Raw genomic sequence first — 18,239 nt, forward strand, 5'->3', positions numbered from 1 at the left:
GTAAACACACACACACACACACACACATGTGTATATATATATATATATATATATATATATATATATATATATATATATATATATGTCTGTCTGTCTGTCTGTCTGTCTGTCTGTCTGTCTGTCTGTCTGTCTGTCTGTCTGTCTGTCTGTCTGTACGTGTATATAATAAGTTGCTTTTCCTAACATGGAATGACTTTAGAGATAAAACAACACATTCACTGGTTTCATCCTTTTAACTACACAATTATTACATTCAAGAGCAGTTAAGTATAGGAAAAAAAATCAACTCGATGCTTCTAATGTATTCCATTAAGTAACGCACTAGATGCTCTTTGACCTCTATTTTGACATGCCATCATTCTAGCATTAGATCCTCTTTGTCCTCTATTTTTTGAGGTGCCATCCTTCTAGCATTAGATGGTCTTTGACCTCTATTTTGAGGTGTTATTCTTCTAGCATTAGATGGTCTTTGACCTCTATTTTGAGGTGTTATCCTTCTAGCATTAGATGCTCTTTAACCTCTATTTTGAGGTGTCATCATTCTACCTTTAGATGCTCTTCGACCTCTATTTTGCGGTGTCATCCCTCTAGCATTAGATGCGCTTTGACCTCTATTTTTGAAGTGTCATCCTTCTAGCATTAGATGCTCTTTGACCTCCATTTTAAGGTGTCATCCTTCTAGCATTAGATGGTCTTTGAACTATATTGAGGTGTCATCCTTCTAGCATTAAATGCTCTTTGACCTCTCTTTTGAGGTGTCATCCTTCTAGCATTAGATTCTCTTTGACCTCTATTTTGAGGTGTCATCATTTTAGCATTAGATGCTCTTTGACCTCTATTTTGAGGTGTCATACTTCTAGCATTAGATGCTCTTTGACCTTTATTTTGAGGTGTCATCCTTCTAGCATTAGATGCTCTTTGACCTCTATTTTAAGGTGTCATCCCTCTAGCATTAGATGCTCTTTGACCTCTATTTTGAAGTGCCATCCTTCTAGCATTAGATGCTCTTTGACCTCTATTTTAAGGTGTCATCCTTCTAGCATTAGATGGTCTTTGAACTATATTGAGGTGTTATCCTTCTAGCATTAGATGGTCTTTGACCTCTATTTTGAGGTTTTATCCTTCTAGCATTAGATGCTCTTTGACCTCTATTTTGAGGTGTCATCATTCTACCATTAGATGCTCTTCGACCTCTATTTTGCGGTGTCATCCCTCTAGCATTAAATGCTCTTTGACCTCTCTTTTGAGGTGTCATCCTTCTAGCATTAGATTCTCTTTGACCTCTATTTTGAGGTGTCATCATTTTAGCATTAGATGCTCTTTGACCTCTATTTTGAGGTGTCATACTTCTAGCATTAGATGCTCTTTGACCTTTATTTTGAGGTGTCATCCTTCTAGCATTAGATGCTTTTTGACCTCTATTTTAAGGTGTCATCCCTCTAGCATTAGATGCGCTTTGACCTCTATTTTTGAAGTGTCATCCTTCTAGCATTAGATGCTCTTTGACCTCCATTTTAAGGTGTCATCCTTCTAGCATTAGATGGTCTTTGAACTATATTGAGGTGTTATCCTTCTAGCATTAAATGCTCTTTGACCTCTCTTTTGAGGTGTCATCCTTCTAGCATTAGATTCTCTTTGACCTCTATTTTGAGGTGTCATCATTTTAGCATTAGATGCTCTTTGACCTCTATTTTGAGGTGTCATACTTCTAGCATTAGATGCTCTTTGACCTTTATTTTGAGGTGTCATCCTTCTAGCATTAGATGCTCTTTGACCTCTATTTTAAGGTGTCATCCCTCTAGCATTAGATGCTCTTTGACCTCTATTTTTGAAGTGCCATCCCTCTAGCATTAGATGCTCTTTGACCTCTATTTTCGAAGTGTCATCCTTCTAGCATTAGATGCTCTTTGACCTCTATTTTGAGGTGCCATCCTTCAAGCATTAGATGCTCTTTGACCTCTATTTTGAGGTACCATCCTTCTAGCATTAGATGCTCTTTGACCTATATTTTGAGGTGCCATCCTTCTAGAATTAAATGCTCTTTGACCTTTATTTTGATGTGCCATCCTTCTAGTATTAGATGCTCTTTACTTGAACTTAAGCATCTCTGCTAGAGATAAGCTGTTCAGTCTTTACCTGAACTTCAACATCTCGGTTAGAGACTGGTTCAGCCTTTACCTGAACTTCAATATCTCTGTTAGAGACTGGTTCAGTCTTTACCTGAACTTCTACGTCTCTGTTAGAGACTTGTTCAGTCTTTACCTGAACTTCTACGTCTCTGTTAGAGACTTGTTCAGTCTTTACTTGAACTTCTACATCTCTGTTAGAGACTTGTTCAGTCTTTACCTGAACTTCTACATCTCTGTTAGAGGTAAGAGGTTCAGTCTCTACCTGAAAGTCTACATCTCTGTTAGAGGTAAGATGTTCAGTCTTTACCTGAACGTGTACATCTCTATTAGAGACAACACTCCCTGTGCCTCCTGGCAGCAGCAGCTGATCCTCCTCGCCGGAAAGCAAAGGATGACAGCTTCCTTCTCCTCAGAAACTCCGTCGAGTTCCTCCTGGTCCAAGATAGACTCGAGTGCCTCACTCTTTTCCTCCTCGGCCCAGAATTTCCTCATCAGAAGACCACCTCCCAAAATGGTTGCTGGTCCTGAAACCCGTCTTCGGAAGAGGGACCTCCAAGTAGATATTTCTTCCCGTACTGGCTGATAGCTCTCAATACGTTGTTTGTGAACATCGTTGCAAAACTCAGAATGCAGATCACTTGACTTTGATCAGGTATAATTTGAAGAAATCGAAGTAGGTCTTCGCAGGAATATCATTTCAGAGATTGAAGGAGTTTTGAAGATTGGAGACGTCTTCGTTGGCTTCGAGATCGTCTCCTGAAACTTATTCCGATTATAATTCGAATGAGAGCGAGATTTTGAAGACTTCTTCGTTCGCTTTGAGAAAAACTTCACTCAGTCTTCACCGAAACTTACTTTCTGCTCCTGAAGAAGACAAGTTTGTCTCTATTTCTAATTTTTTTTTCCAAAACACGAATCTCATTCCGCCATTGAATATTCCTTTAGTAATTTATTTTCCCCTAAGGAAATATATAGATAGATAGATAGATAGATAGATAGATAGATAAATATAATATATAGATAGATAAATAGATAGATAGATAGAATTGTATTTATAAAAAAAAGTTGAAATTCTTATGAGGTGTGAATGAAGACTCGGATGAGAACGAGATGGTGTGAAGCCTTCTGAAGACATCGTTGGGTCGGAGAAGAATCTTCTGGTCTTCACCGAAGATTTCTTTCTGCTCCAGCAGAAGTCTTGCGTTTGTCTCACTTCTTTTTTCTTTTCCTTTTTTGAAGAGACGAATCTAATATCTCCATTGACTATTCCTTTAGTAATTTCTTTTCCCCGAAGGAAATCTTGAAAAAATCTTACAAAAAAGAAGAAAAAAGAAAAAAGAAAATTGATACAACAAATATATATATATATATATATATATATATATATATATATATATATATATATATATATATATATATACCGAAACGCTTGCTTTTGCTCATTTTCAAATAATGAAGGTTTTGTGCAGCATTTTATTCACTAGAAATATACGCCTCCATTCACGTTGAAGGCAATGATAATTCGAGATAGTATTTAAGTTCCTTTCTCAAAAGTAATTTGATTGTAGAGGATTTGTCAGCTATAATTGGATTTCTCCCGAAGGGGGATTGTTTGGCTTTGGTTGTCTCTTGTAAGAAAGGAAAAAGGTCTTCAGGATTAAACGTATTGGGCAAACGCCTCTTGGTATAGTTATGAAGGAAATATTTTTCCCAAGAGTTATATATATTTTTTATTTTGAATATGTGAGAGACTTTGAATTTTATTTTTATTGAGACGTTGCGAATTTAATGTTTGCAAAATCACTGGAGGATTAAGTTATATAATAATATTTTTCCGAACGGTCTTATCGCTTATTGGAAACCATTTCATATTGCGTCGATGACGCGGATGCAATTGCAAATGTTGTTCCTCTGCACTTCACGATTTGTGAAAGGAACAGCCCTGTCCATTTCGCCTTTTCCTGTCTCCTTTTCCATTCCCTAAACGCATTCTGGAAATGGAAGAAATCCATAGAGGCTATGTAATACAGTTTCCTAACCTAGTGCATATAGAGCTGAAAAGAAGGCATAAGACACATCTTTCCCTTTTTGGGCGGGAACACCGAGTGTGGTTTTAACAAAAGCGATATGTTTTTTAGTCATATTAGTGTTAGATATATTTTTATCGGTTCAACACCAAATTAAAAACTTAGGTAAAGTTTTTATGTATAATACATCATAGTTTACCTCAGGTTGAATAACTTTTTTTATTAAGCTAAGAAAGAACCACTAACTTCTTTGTGATTTGGCAAAGGAAAGATTTAATATTCCCTGATTATGATACAATTGTTTTGTGTTTTATTAATGTAATTTTTCCTACGAAAAACACTTTTTTATTCAAAGGAGTTGGTATTAGAGATAATTGGTCAACAGCCCCTGACACAATCGCTCGGTATCTGTCAAATCCATAAAGAAAATTAATTACTCTGCATCAGATCTGAAATTATTTTAGGCAACCAATTATATTTAACGTTCCGAAGACGAAAATAATATCACATTTTATCTCGTTTCGAAGGAATGAAAGCCATTAGTTCGTTTATCTTCTTTTTCTCTTTATTTTTATCTTCCTTTTCTCTTTATTCTTTTCATCTTTTTTCTCTTTATTCTTTTCATCTTTTTTCTCTTTATTCTTTTCATATTCTTTTTCTCTTTAATCTTTCCTACCTGAGGATAAAACTGAGCTCTGAGGCATATTCTAACCTCATCTTTTATTTGACTCGTGTTAGTGTGGTAGGTAAGTGATATTATTTTAGCGTATTATAGTAACAGGATTGCTCTCTCTCTCTCTCTCTCTCTCTCTCTCTCTCTCTCTCTCTCTCTCTCTCTCTCTCTCTCTCTCTCTCTCAGAGAACAATTTCCATGAAATCTCAGTAACCTGAAGGTCCTTATGTGGCACTGTAGTCTCTCAAGTTGGAAGTTAAAATGCGAAATATTGGCCATTCCCGTCTGGTAATTTAGTCTAATTCAGAGTGTAGCAGACGCCTGCACTCAGGGCTTTGCCATTCCACGCGAAATTACTTCCATGCAAATTTTGTGTCGCTTCTCAAATTACGGCAATTAAAAAAACCTTCGAATAATCTACCTTGTTTCAGATGTATTTATTCTTATCCTTTTTTTTTAGTTTAACTCGCCAAGTCTCGTTGAGAGATTTCAATTCTTTTCAAATCACGTCTACTTTTGTGTAGTTGCATAATTAGGTTAATTAGGCTACGATATTCTGTTTCGTCAAATTAATTAATGTTTCATTCTAGTTATGAGAAAATTATGGAATGATTTAATTTCAATACTGATGAAATAAAGGAATTAGTTTGAAAAATGACATGAAACTTAGAAAATTATATACTTTCTTTAAATGTAGGATGATTTCAAATCTTTTTAAGGTGTTGGAAGTCTTATAGAGTAGAATCATTAGTTTATCTTCAAAGAAAAATTATTATAAGGACTGGAACCGGAATATTGTATTAACATTCAATTACTGCAAGGTTATTATATTATATTCTGTAGAATAAAAGCTTTGTAGAATAAAGAAGTCCATGATAATCAACTTTCACAATAATGTAAGACAAAAGAGCATTTAATTCAAACACCCGACAGAGTCTTTGAATTATTTGAATCTTTATTGTCTGAAATATTCAATCAACCAAACGAATGAGATGTGCGACAGCATCGTTGATATTGGAATTTAAAATTTTACTCTCTCTCTCTCTCTCTCTCTCTCTCTCTCTCTCTCTCTCTCTCTCTCTCTCTCTCTCTCTCTCTCTCTCTCTCTCTCTCTCTCTCTCTCTCTCATATATACATATATATGTATATATTATATATATAATATATATATATATACTGTGTGTATATATATATATATATATATATATATATATATATATATATATATATATATACATATATATATATATATATACTGTATATATATATATATACATATATATATATATATATATATATATATATATATACTGTATATATATGTCAATTTTTTCATGAACAATTGTGTGATTTTAAATTGTTTTATCTCTTCTTGTTATGTATTATGTAACTTATTTTGTTAAAAAAAAATCATTGTTATGGTTTGTAATATTTTGTAGAAAGAGGACTAACAAATTGGTCTTTGTTGATAAGCAAAGGATATTATTGAAGTACCAACGACATCCCTATTTTAGCGGAGAGTAACATTTAAATTATTCTTTTTTTTTTATTCAGAGTCATATGATCTGCAAATAAAACGATATTCGGAGAATGTTTGAATGTAATTAAGTATGGGCCACTGATGAAAAAAGTTCTTGGAGTGGAATGTCAGTATTACTGAGGAACCTAAATTCCATGTTTTGAATATGGAGCGTGACGTCGACAGACAGACTCATTCCTCTTATTTTTTTGCGATTAATTTAGTATGTCTTGAAAAACTTTCAGAATTTTTTATATATATTTTTGTTTAGATGCAAAACCTCTTATCATTTTTGTGCTGCTGGTAGTAGAAAATGCAACGTTAGATAAGTTTTTTTAGTATTAACATAGTAAGTCTTGTATGTAGGTCCGTAGTTGTTAAAATTGAATTGCAGAGCATGAGAGAGAGAGAGAGAGAGAGAGAGAGAGAGAGAGAGAGAGAGAGAGAGAGAGAGAGAGAGAGAGAGAGCTTATTCTTAAACACATCTACGCTCACTCCTGATATGTTTCTTAGATGAGCTGGCAGCACATTAAATAGTCGCTGCATTGTCGATGCTGGTGCGTAGTGGATTAATGTCCTGTGCGCCTTCCTTAGTTTACCTGGTATATTTTTTGGCATTATTAGTTGAGAGTAATTGGTCACTTATTAATTTATTGCGAAGTTTATTAAGTTTTAATCACCCTGATAGAAATGTTTTTGGTTAAAAACTTTTGTGTGTAAAGAATTTTAAAGCAAACAACAGCACCTCATTAACCCATTACTATAGTATTTGCATATTTTTTATCTATTATTTGGATTATCATGCTTATATTTTATCCATAAGTCATTTTATGTAAATTAGTTTTGTTGGCATTATATGATGCTTCTGCCTCTGTGTCCTCCTGACTATCTGAGAGACACCGAGGGCACTTGACTCTGTTGAATAGTTGGGATTTTGGAGTTGATAGTCACGACACTTCATGGTGGTTTTGTCACTTCGCTGGGCCTTCTTACTTGATGATGTTTGTTGATGTGTGTGTGTGTGTATATATATATATTTATATATATATATATATATACATATATATATATATATATATATATATATATATATATATATATATGTGTGTGTGTATATATATATATATATATATATATATATATATATATATTTATATATGTATATATATATTTATATATATATATATATATATATATATATATTTATATATAATTGTACTTATATATATCTATATATATAGATAGATAAATAGATAGATAGATATATGTATATCTATTAGCAAAAGCCAGTATGGAATAATAAAATGCATTATTACATAGCCTTTCTTACATTATAATACACACTTCTTCAGTGTACAGTTATTGTACCCTGAAGAAGTGTGTTTTAAAATGCACGAAAGCGCTAGGGACTTAAGCATTTTATTATTTAATACTGTTTTTTTTCTGCTTATTAATTCTCTCGCTCTCTCTCTCTCTCTCTCTCTCTCTCTCTCTCTCTCTCTCTCTCTCTCTCTCTCTCTCTCTCTCTCTCTCTATCATTGTACAGTTAGCTTCATTAATTTCGGTACTCTTCACCGGAAGCTAAGGGGACGCCTGATAGCTGAACATTGTAGCTGGTAACGCTGTGTTTAGCAAATAGGAAACAGAATGCTAAGGCTTTTTTACCATAAAGCAAAGTCGCTGAACTAATAAATGCGTGATCAAAAGCATTTTATTAATTTTACGAGGTACTGTAAGAAGAACTGTTAACAACCAAATAACAATATTTTTCTCTACAGCACTTCATAAGATTGATTGAAATGCTTTTGGGTATTGTGTTTATAAGCTCAGCGTCATTGTTTTACAAGCAGCGTTGCCAACAGTATCTCTCTGTTAAACATAGCCTTACCTTCTACAATGTACTCTGTTATACAGCTCCTTAGCATCCTATGATGTATAACGAAATTAATGACGCCAACTGTACCTGTGTATTACAGCAACCATTTCTTTTAAAGTAAGTGTTATTACAGCAAATGTTTCTTTTTCAGGTAAGCGTTTGTATGCACGTGTGGCATCGTCATAGACTGCATTTCGAGTCGGTAGGAGTTTAGTTTTCGTTTCATATATTTCGCCAATTGTAATTCCACTGTAGTTAATTTGTTTTGTAAATACCCTGGTGAGAATGGGATGCGTTGCGAAGGCTAGTATTAATGTAAAAGAACAAATGTTATCCAGTTGCAACTAATCTCTGAATTGGGTCCAGGATTCCTTTGAGCTAACGTGTGTTTATTCACAAACTTTGTTTCCTGTAGCGTTTCGAAGCTATCCTCAATGCTCAATTCAGGACTTCGATTTCGTGGAGAGAAGTCGATTGAAATTGATTTGCTGAGTAAACAATGTTTTCTCCTTAATGTTTTCCCAAGCGTGGCTGTTTTATACTGAAGGGGAATTGCAGAGTCGGAAGAAATGTGGTAATGCTTTTCGATATCTTTGATGGAAAACAGTATTTGTTACTGTTTTTATTTCTAAAATCAAAACGATTTATTCTTTATGAGAAAGTTATTTTGTATACGAGTACATTACACGGTTTGGTAATAGGGTCATACATACATGTTCATGCACCTGTATATACATATATATATATATATATATATATATATATATATATATATATATATATATAAATATATATATATATATATATATGTATGTATATGTATATATATATATATATATATATATATATGTATGTATATATATATATATATATATATATATATATATATATATATATATACAGAGAGAGAGAGAGAGAGAGAGAGAGAGAGAGAGAGAGAGAGAGAGAGAGAGAGAGAGAGAGAGACTACAGTATTTATGTTTTATGTATATACATACATTCATACATAAACACAAGACACACTCACACATACACACACATGCATATATATATATATATATATATACATATACACACACACATATATATATATATATATATATATATATATATATATATATATATATATATATATATATATATTATATAGATCAATGAAAAAAGCAAGGTAGCTACTAATCATGCTGACAGACGCTAATATTCACTTAATTAATAGCATTACTCCTGATTTATCCCAACCGAGAGTTAGCTGATGACGCCAAGTTTAAAACTTGGTGGTAACCACTTAAATATAGTTGTATTCTGGTAGGAATTTAATTCCCTTGCACACGATAACATGTGTAAGTTTTCTCTCTCTCTCTCTCTCTCTCTCTCTCTCTCTCTCTCTCTCTCTCTCTCTCTCTCTCTCTCTGTATATATATATATATATATATATATATATATACACACATTAAATATTTGTATATATAGTTATTTATGTTTGCATATAATATATGTATATACATATTATATATACAGTATATATGTGTGTGTATGTGTACTGTACATTGTGTGTTTCTGGTATGCAATGGTCTCACAGCAGATAACCACTGATATATATTGGTAGTCTGGTAGAAATTTCATTCTATTGCTCACTAATTGTTTAGTGGTTATCATATTTTCCATCATCTGAAAATAGCAAATGTCAAGTCCTTTCCACTTTTCCTTTCGTGGCTTTAAAACCTATTATGTCAGGCTCCGCACGTGTCAGCGTTCGTGATTTCTACATCAACGCGCACACACACACACACACACAAGTTTTGCGAGATAGAATTCTTCTCGTCAGATACTGGTGTTTGATCCTAAGTTACAAAGAATTCATTCTGTTGCTTTCTACATTTGGTTTTATAAAGCTAGCTGAAAGGCTGAAAGTAGAAGGTATGCAGGTTGGATTCGTCGAAATTATTTAGAATATAGATACGATTCGAGTAGCTCTCTCTCTCTCTCTCTCTCTCTCTCTCTCTCTCTCTCTCTCTCTCTCTCTCTCTCTCTCTCTCTCTCTCTCTCTCTAGCCTTTGAGTACCATTAGATTACTCAGCTATATAAAGTATTTACAAAAATTGTTTTGGTTAACCGTTTTAACAAGGAATTCTTTCTCAAGGGAAGATTTTCTGAGTTCCCTTGAATGCCTTTAGATTTTGTTTTTACAAAATTTGTGATGCCTCTTGACCCAAAGGAACATGTCAAGACTAAAGATGATATTATTTCTGGGTTTGAGATTTATCTTTTCATCGGTCACGTTCAGTGGTGCTGCCAGACTTATAACTACTCAGTCTCACGCCATCCTTCGAATAGGGGGGAGAGTAGTAGTCATATGGTGGTGAGAGGAGATACCCCGCGAAGAAAGGGAGAGGGGTCCCGCGAAGAAAGGGAGAGGGGTGGTAAAGGTTGAATCTGTGTGTGCATGTCTATCAAAATATTTAACCGTCATTTTTGAGTGGCCGCGTACACTAGTTTGACATAATGATTAACTACTGCTATTAAAACTCCCATTACATATAGGGGACAAAGCCACTAATCTTGGAATATGCCTCTTCTTTAAGGTTAATCGAGAGTAGTGACGCCATTCAGCATTTTCAACCTTTATTCCAGTGACTGTTTACCTCAAGGGAAGCGAATAGTCTCGGAATGTTTGCGGGATTTCTTTGTTTACCCAAAGGCTTACAACTAAAACTTAGTTTCCATCCGGTTTATTGGTAAGTCCCTCTACAATGTTTTGTCTTTTTACCATTCCATATTGTCTACTTTAACTTCTGGAGAGGGAAAGCTTGTGGAATATAATGTCGTTTTGAGGGAGGGGGACAAAATAGCTATGTTTTTTCGAATGAATGATTATAATCATTTTGTTCCTTTGATATTAGATGCCATAAAATAGATTTGTCGATTCATATTTCTCAGGAAGGAATGCAGTGAAGTTAAATTATTTGTTTTCATGACAAAACAATGTAATTTTCTCATTTCTTTCAATGAAAAAGAATGTGTTTTTGGGGTGGAGTCTCTCTCTCTCTCTCTCTCTCTCTCTCTCTCTCTCTCTCTCTCTCTCTCTCTCTCTCAAACTGACTGTTTGAAAGATTTATTAAGAAAGCATACCTTGCCATATTTAAAACTATTACTATTGTTCATATTGTTGTTGTTACTCATAGCTATGCATTTGAAAAACCAGCATCAAAGCAATAAGAATCTCATCATACACAACGCTGACATGGATGTATAGACAGCATATACTGAATTTTTCATGTTATAGAATGTATAATTTATTGGTTTATGGTGTTCTTTCACAATATTGAATTAATTTAATTTAGCTATCGGATTGATAAAGAACAAAAGAAATGAAGACGTAGGCATGCTTTGTTTAATATATCTAAATGTGTTTAATATTTAGTTTCGTAAGCAATATCCTTTCATAATTGGTTTATGATATCGATATACTTAGATAGATGTATATCTATTTTCTTTACGTTTAAAGGAAATAATTAGTTTTTTCATCGTTTTGTCACACTTCAAATTCACTGACGCTTTCAGTGAGATTTCCCTGAAATTAAAAAAAAAATAAAAAGAAAAATCCCTTTTCAAATGAAATTTTGGCCGAAAGAATTAGAAGCATAAACGTTGTTTCTTCCTGAATCACAGATGATTGACAAGAATCGCATAATCTCTTTTTTTCTCGTTTGTGTTTTCATACATTATTATTGGGTACATGTGACCAGATTTTGATAACATTTTGCAATCGTGGACAATGTAATGCTGGGAAACTATTGAAAGGATAATCGATCTGCAATGAAGAGGTCAGATATAACCAAAATATAAATAGAGTAATGTTGATGGAGGTTTTCACGGAAATGTAAATATCTCCACCATTAAAAAGATTGTTGTTGTTGTCTTTGTTGTATTCGGAAAGGTTGGGAAGAGAAGAGTTTTTTTTTCTTTTCCGGGCCACTTACTCTTTATTATATAGGGGAGATTAGAATTACCGTCTTAATGGTATGAGATGATTTTTTAAATCATCAGTAAAATTCTATTCAGGTGGTTGGAATCCTTGGGCCTGAATGTTCCTCCCGAATATCCTTTGGCGTTGAGAGGCATCACAAACACCTGTCGCTTCAAGCTGTGGCAAATGTGATGATGGAAACGTTAAAGGCTTCTCTTGACACAGTTTAGTATCTTAGACGTCCTTGATTACTTAGTGCTGTTTGATTATTGGAGTTTTATATTTGTTTACTTTGCACACTTATTTCATCAATATTCAATGTACGAAATAAGTAGGGATGGAGGTTCATGTATTGAGTCCAAAGTTGTATTTGTATACAATAAAAAGTGCTCTGCATTTGCAGAAGAGGAAGGTCTTAACACCTTCCTGCTGCCCCAGAGAAGCACCTACATCCGACGGAGTCGACAGAGGAGGCCTCTGTTTTCTTTATTTCTTTTTGGTCAAGCCTTTTTTCATGTTTCATTCTTGTTGCTGGCTTTAACGTCTTCGATTAATGATTAAGTTTCTTTGAGTCTTCTCAGAAATGTTTGTAAATTTGGGTCCTTTGTTCCGTTATATGAAAGATAAGAGCTGATTAGTTCCATTTATCTTGAGGCAACTGATCATCGGTGTTGGTTAGTTTTATAATAAGGTTTTTTTTTTTCGCACATTTTTTATGAAGCCAGCGTATAAACATTTTGTTAGCAAGAAGACCGGGACGTTTCTTTTTTTTATGTTCATTAAAAATGATATAAAAAATAAAATCACTTTTTGTTTTATTTAGTTTAAGGCTGAGCCTAGAGAGTAGTCGTCGTATTTGTAACGTATGTCATATTCAGTGAAAGGGGTTTTAAATGTAGAATGTTTTCTGTTAACATTTTATAAAGAATGAAGGATTGATGTAAACTTGTGGGGGAATCCAGAGACCAGTAGGCATCTTGAGACACCTTTTAATTAAGCCCTCACAGAGTGACGAAAGATGTCTTGAAGCAGATGATGAAGATACTTGTATGAAACAATTATTTTAACTCTCTCTCTCTCTCTCTCTCTCTCTCCTCTCTCTCTCTCTCTCTCTCTCTCTCTCTCTCTCTCTCTCTCTCTCTTCGCGCTCAGTATTCACAATTCTTTAATAATACTTTGATTTTTGTAAATCTCGTACAATTGTTCTCAAAACCCGTGAAGATGAATAAGTTATTTGTCCCTATGAATACTGGATCAGGCCATCTCACTTTTCATTTTTTCCAACATTTTTTACGCTTATTAAGAAACATGCAGTGCGACATGACATGTGCTTCATGAAAATATTCCTAACACTCCTTCATAGGGATGTTAGAAGATGCAACTAAATTAAGTTTTCGTTTTAGGATTATTTTATATATATATATATATACATACATATATATATATATATACATATATATATATATATATATATATATATATATATATATATACATGTGTATATATATATATATACATGTATATATATATATATATATATATATATATACATGTGTGTGTGTATATATATATATATATATATATATATATATATATATATATATATCAGCTCTATGTAGTCATGACCTATCTATAAATAAGGTCTATACGAGTATATAATTCTTGGCTTTGAATTTAGCGAGAATCTCGAATATCAACTTGTCTCCTACACTTATTCACCCATTCCCATGTAAGGAACCTCAAGTTGTAAAGTCTTTTTCAGGAAAATGGACTTAAGGCAATTTATTCTGATCACAGAAATACCTCCTTATTTGACAATTTCTCTATATATGTATATTAATCATGTCATTGTACAGGATAAGATGCTACATGTAGTTGAAGCCCTGTTGAGTGGTGAGGACATGATAGGAAGAAGAGAGAGTGAGGGGATGCGGTATGTCTGTTAGGTGGCATTGGCCTTTTGGCCCATACCCAAAGTTACACCGAAATATAACGAGGGGAGGAAGGTCCTACACTGCTCGTGTGTATTTAAAAAAAAAGAAAAAAAAAAAAGGGTGGTTGGGTTGTGGGGGCCTTCAAATATCTCCATACATGAAAATTTAATATTTTAATTTTTTTAAATGGTGGTGAATTATCAATAGCAGTTATGTAAAGAAGGTTTATGTGGCCTTGATAAAAAGTAAGTGCCTTAAATCCTTATTTGTAAGAACGGCCTTGTGGCGCAACGGATAACGCGTCTGACTACGGATCAGAAGATTCCAGGTTCGAATCCTGGCAAGGTCGCGGACACTTTTTTTTACCATCAGCTCTGTTAAATCATGTTGAAAAAATAAGGAGATTTGATATTATTTTATTTTTTTAGATGGGAGATCATCTCGCTGTTCCTCACGGCGGTTGTGACAGTTTGACTGTTGACGGTTTCGTATTTCACTTCTTTATTTACTTGTTTATTTCCTTCTAGTTATTAACTTGGTGTTTTTTATTTTGCTTATCGTTCTTTCATCAAAATATGAAGTTCGTAGATTCAGCGGCAGATTCTGGATATCTTTCATATTCATAAACATTATTCAATATTTACCTGCTCTATTTGATTAAAAAATCAATCCTTTTGACTCTATTAAATTCATTTAGTGTTTGGGCCCCTCATTTTTCTATGTATGACATTGCTCATGTTAAGAAACGACAGTTTTTCATAATTACTTCCTCCACTTGATACAAGAGCAAAAATATAACGCCTTAATCAATTTTCTTGACAACTTTTTTTTTGGGAAAAAATGACTGCTTAGAAATAATGATAAAACTCAATATTTCCTTTTTAAAAAAGGTCGTGTGACATGCTGAGTACGTTTTTCTATTTTTATATAAAAAAGATATTATTGAGCTTGTTTATTTTCCAAAGTACCTGGACTGTCACATGGCTTAGGCCGGCGTTTCATCAACATGAATTAGGCTTTCAACGGACCATATCATTAGTTATTTGTTTTATATAAATATTAGTTGAATATCCCAACCTTCGTAAAGTCTTTTAAAAGGGCTAAAGAATTGTGGCTATGAGTGGACTTCTCTTCATCATTTTTGGGGAAACTGAGGAATTATTTTAAAAAAAGATTATAGTAGAACTTTTCCATTTCACTCTCTAGTAACAGACAGCAACTGCCCAGTTCCAGACCTCAGTCGCGTCACGCTTTCAATAAAAGGGAAAAGGGATGTCAGTCAATAAGCAATGCCGGGAACAGTATAGGGAGTTATGGCCAAGGCCGGAATCTGTAATTGTGTCATTTTCTGAAGGCATTATTTTTGTCCTTTAATGGTTAATTGCAATATTATCTTGGGGAACAAATTGATCTCTCGTTGCATATTGTGATAGGTTAAAATACTTTGTATATCCATACGCACATGATCCTTTTTATCGAGATTCTCTAGAAGTTCATTAATATTTGCTTTGGAAATTGGTATTCTTAAAACAAGTGTTCATTTTTAGTTGAAATTGGTTTCTGAAATTTAAAATGGAGTCAAAAGTTAATCATTATTATACTGTACATATTCATACATGCGTTATGCAAAGCCAGACACAACTAAAATGTCTATTATAATGCGTAGGAATTTTACCAAAATATTTTGACAAAAACGAGCATGAAATGAAAAATGAAAATAGAATTACCGCTTCTACACTGTTCAGAGAAAATCCTTGGAGATCTAAAGTTTCACATTTGAGCGTCTTTCCACCCAAACAGCACACATGAATGACACCTTCGAATCCAATTTAATGTTTCTGGGAAGGAGACCTCTTTTCTGATCTCTCATGTGAAGTAATTTTCCTTAGCCTTCATTCGTTTTGTAAGATTTGTTAGACCTTTCCTTGTTCCTTCACATTATCCTAATTTGCTTTTTTTTCAGCATTTGTTGGTATTCATAATGCTCTTATGATTTTGATAACTTATTATGTTTTGTATGCAACCTCACCATTCTTGTGAGGTAAGGATGATGGGTTTAGGGGAGCCTTTAAGTCTGCTGAGTCATCAGTAGCCATTGGCTGGTGCTCCCTGGTCCTAGCTTGGTTGGATTGGTGGCTTGGTGCTGATCAAATGTTAGACTCTCTGGGGCATTGTTCTGCTATGATATTGTCCCTGTCCCTTACCTCTGCCACTTGTGAGGCGTCTTTAAGCCTTTAAATGAGCGATGATATTCAAAAGTGATCAATATTGTGTTTTTACGTATTTTAGTTGCACGAAAATTCAATGAACTGTGTCTTGTGACTCGACATCTTGTGCCTTGTTATATCTACATAATATTTTTTGCACTTCTTTCGTTTAGAAAAAAATAGGTATTCCATTTAATAATGCTTGAAAAACAAATTAAAGTCGTGCCAATACCAAGTCGGATTTTGACATAATGAGTTCTCCCCTGCGTAATGGTACCCGATATTCTCTCTCTCTCTCTCTCTCTCTCTCTCTCTCTCTCTCTCTCTCTCTCTCTCTCTCTCTCTCTCTCTCTCTCTCTATATATATATATATATATATATATATATATATATATGTATGTATGTATATGTATATACATATATAAATATATATATATACTGTATATATATATATATATATATGTATATATATATATATATTACATATATATATATGTATATATATGTATATTTATGTATATAAAATATATACATATATATACATATATTTATAAATATATATATGTATACCTGTAAATATACATATATATGTATATGTATATATATAATATATATATATATATATATATATATATATATATATATATAAATTACATGAACAAAAGTTGTATCCTATCTATTTCCTATTCTCAAGACTCCTTTGAATATTTTTCATCTCGGCCTTGAAGCTTAAACAACCTGTAAATTCCGATGTAAACAGTTGGTTATTTCCTTAGTTATTTGCATTTGTATGAGGTGGTTATCAAACACAGGAGATATTGGAGTGGCAGACAGGATCCTTCAACGGGTTTATGGTAATAAAATTTATAGATATATGTTTTTTTTTTTTTTTTTTTTTGCTGGAAAAATTGTCATTTATTTAAAGCTCATGCTGTTGTTTTAAAGATTGCCGTCTATTTCGTTTTTTTAATTCAGTTGCGTATTTTCACATCAATAACGTGAAAAGTATGGCATGTGCCGAAGTTGAACCGTCAAGGAAGAGAACTCAAACCCAAGACAGTGGTTTGATTTTGAAGTGTCCATCTACTAGAAGACCAGCTTAACCTAGCCAGAGTCTCTTGTACCATTATTAAATGGAAAGTAGCCACTCAACAATTACAATGTAGTAGTTAGCCACTTGAGTGAAGAATATTTTTTTTTTTTTTTATCTTAGTGTTGTTATGTGTATGAGGAAAGAGGAGTGTGTGTCAAGAATATGCCATACTATTTATTGTATGTGTAGGGAAAGGGAAATTGAGCCGTAACCAGAGAAGGATCCAATATAGTACTATATGGCCGGTCAAAGGAGCCAATAACACTAGGGGTAGTATCTGAAGGGGTGGCTGGTGTCTTGGCCAACATACTCCCTGAAAAAGAATATTTTGTGTTGAAGCTCGCTTTAAGTGACTCCGTTACCTTTTTAGTGACCCGCATTCTTCCATCTCTTTACGTCACATGGTTTTCCCCTGTCTTATCTCTGAATGGCCTGCCGCTCCAGCGCCGTCATATTAAGGTGTTACTAAAGCCGTGTACACTGTTGTAATTTATGAATAAACGACCAGAAACGTTATTGGAATCCACAACTAACTCGGTATACACAAGTATTCAGTAAATTGAACTTTAGTTACTATGTATATGGAAAGATTAAAGTGCAGATATTAATGCCAGGAGTTTTATGAAGTTTTCAGATTATTTTCTCTTTCTCAATATAAAGTGAAGAGTTAGAGTAACGATTCTTGAGAGGTAATTTTCTATCCAAAAAAGACAATATTGGTTTATATAGAAGATGGATAACAGGTGAGATTGCCAGGGTACCAAAAATGTTTTTTGCGAAAAGAGGTAATCAGAAAATTAATGAATGTAATAGT

General features: G+C 33.5%; 1 non-coding gene across 1 annotated transcript; it reads left to right on the plus strand.

Annotated features, from left to right (window-relative positions):
* Positions 1-14,401: 14,401 nt before the first annotated feature.
* On the plus strand, positions 14,402-14,474 carry TRNAR-ACG (transfer RNA arginine (anticodon ACG)). Its single transcript has one exon. It is a non-coding gene; the product is annotated as a tRNA-Arg (tRNA).
* Positions 14,475-18,239: the final 3,765 nt, after the last annotated feature.

Source organism: Palaemon carinicauda, chromosome 3 (genome assembly GCF_036898095.1).
Source record: "Palaemon carinicauda isolate YSFRI2023 chromosome 3, ASM3689809v2, whole genome shotgun sequence".
Lineage (NCBI taxonomy): Eukaryota > Metazoa > Arthropoda > Malacostraca > Decapoda > Palaemonidae > Palaemon > Palaemon carinicauda.